Raw genomic sequence first — 2,724 nt, forward strand, 5'->3', positions numbered from 1 at the left:
ACCAGGGAAGACTTTCCTGCCATATGCCATCATGTTTATCTTAGGGAACACTATATTTCCTTCTTTGTTTATTATTATGTTGCAGCCTTTAAAAATAATAAACACACCAAGCCTGCATTTGTGCAGGTGTGTGATACTTAGTTTGAAGTGAGATCATCTCCTCTCTGTCTGCACATGAGAAAATTGTTGTCCCCTAGCATAGAGACAGGCAAGCCCTGGATGCTCAGGTATTATCCTGATCATCAAGCAGTGTAAGAGCCCTGACTGCTAAGACTAGCCTTCCAAAGAGATTCTCTCTTGACTGGCTGGTTCAGACACTGCTGTGCCCACAATGTGTGACTATCTCAGCAGCGTGGTGCATGGCTTGCCTCCTTGCCTGACTCCACAGCCAGCAGAAGGTCAGGGCAATCGTCATCAGCTGGGTATGAGGTCTGAACTGTGATTACTTAAGAATCATCAAGAACATGAAGAAGCACATTGTTTTGAAGCTTGTTTCCCCCTCCTCTTCAAAATCACTGGAGACGTATCAACTCGCAGAGGGTGGCTGTGCTCTGTGTTGATTTAAGGGGTTACCCCCAGGAGTGTCGTATTGCCATGAGAGATTTCCCTCAATCGCTAAAGGAAAGATATAGAACCAAGGACAATTCTCAGCACTCAACAAGTCAATCAGGAAACCCCATGGGGGAAAGGACTTTTTCTTTTCACTGAAAGTGGATAATGCCTTGAATTTCTCACTGAGAAAGAAAAGGCTGCTGCTGCTGCTAAGTTGCTTCAGTTGCTTCCGACTCTGTGCGACTCCATAGACGGCAGCCCACCAGGCTCCCCCGTCCCTGGGATTCTCCAGGCAAGAACACTGGAGTGGGTTGTTATTTCCTTCTCCAATGCGTGAAAGTGAAGTCGCTCAGTCGTGTCTGACTCGTCTCGATCCCATGGACTGCAGCCTACCAGGCTCCTCCGCCCATGGGATTTTCTAGGCAAGAGTACTGGAGTGGGGTCCATCAACTTCTCCGAAAGAAAAGGAATGAGTGGATTAAAATGAAAAGGTTTCGGAGGAGTAACATAATCTTCACTATGGAGAAGAGAAGGGCAGGAGGAGGGCAGCAGCGTTTCAGCAGGAAGCACAGCTCAAGGCCTGCCAGCATTCTTCCTAGCAGAAGAATTTTTATTCTTCTTATTTTATTCTTCTTCCTTATTTTCTTGACCCCATTTCAATCTTTGACCCATTCCTTTTAAGAGTCAAAGGATTTGGTAGGAGTCTAGGATTGTTTAACAAGTCTCTGGCTTCCTAAAATGAGTTTCACAAAGAATGATTCTGCCATGGTCACCTCCCTGTGCCCAGTGCCTAAAAAGGGTCTGGTGCATAATTGCATCTTAATAAATATTTGTTGAATGAATGTGTTATTAGCTGCCTCCACCTGCAATTCTGTTTCAACCATTTCTGTCTTAAGACTTGATCAGTCAAGTCTTGGAGCAAGTAGTGAAAAAGAAATGGAAGCCCTAGCCCATTCCTCAGCCACTTAGTGCAGAGTGAGGTGAGGAAATGAAACTAAAAGGGCAAAAGGGAAATTAGTAACAGGAGAAAAATATAAGGAGATGAATAGGTGAAGAGAACACATTCTCCTTAGACTGTGGAAGTAAACCCTTAATGGGTGATTCAGAGTATAACCTACTGGATACTCTTCCCATCTCTAAACATGTTAACGAGGGTCTTGGATGTCAAGGAAGAGAGATGCGTGAGCACACTGTCTGAGGTTACTTCACTTTAGCCCCGACCTCACCATCACAGGTGATATTCTCTCTTGCCTGGATGCAGACAACCTGAGCCACAGGGCTATTTGCAGTTTTGGTTTATTGGATTCCAATGAAACGTATTTCCACTTTAGCAGGGCTTGAGCCAAAGCAGATCCAGCAATGCCTCTCAACTGATGTGAACATGGCTTCTATTACTGAAACCAATCACATGATATGCATTTTTCTCTTTGCAGGATATTCCCTTTTATCCAATTCTTTGCCCCCATCCTCATGCCAGATTCAATTATGACATTTAAATTGTGTAACCTTGCCAAGAATCCTTCAGGCCAGTGGCAACATTTTTAATAAATCAAAAGGATCAAATCAAATAAATAAATGATTTGGGTGGCAAAGGGCAGAAAAGTTCCAAATGAAACTCAGACAGAGCCTTAGCATGTCAGATAGGAAACCGCATAATCAGCAAATTTCTGGAGGTTTCTGGGTTACAAGACAAGGTTTGTTTCACATTGCATTAATTATGTCTGGAGTTAGAGAAACATGAAACAGAATAAAGAAAAAGCAGAAAAAGTGATTGGAAAGTTGGCCGCAGCTACTTCTGTCTTAAGCCTCATTTCTCAAGTCAAAATGTCAAAGTGCACTTTGTGGTGAGTTTATAAGACTAGTCAATTTAGGAAGAACTTTTTTTTTTTTAAACTATAGTAATTCCTTCTGCCTCAGGGGAGAAAAGTGTTTTTTTCCTAGAGCAAAGATAATTTGATGGCTTTTTACCTCTTCTGAACTCACTGCTGTGTCTTTGAACCATTTCTTAAAGTGTCCTCAATTCTTCCCCAACACACACACAGTTGAGAGACTACAAATGCCCATTCCAACATTTCCAGTCTGTGAATTTATGAACTAACCAGTGTGCATTACCTTTATAAGTATGAAGCAACACTGCAGTTGCACTATTTCATTTATTGCTTCAAATACTGC

The sequence above is a fragment of the Bos javanicus genome, chromosome 11 (genome assembly GCF_032452875.1).
Source record: "Bos javanicus breed banteng chromosome 11, ARS-OSU_banteng_1.0, whole genome shotgun sequence".
Classification (NCBI taxonomy): Eukaryota; Metazoa; Chordata; class Mammalia; order Artiodactyla; family Bovidae; genus Bos; species Bos javanicus.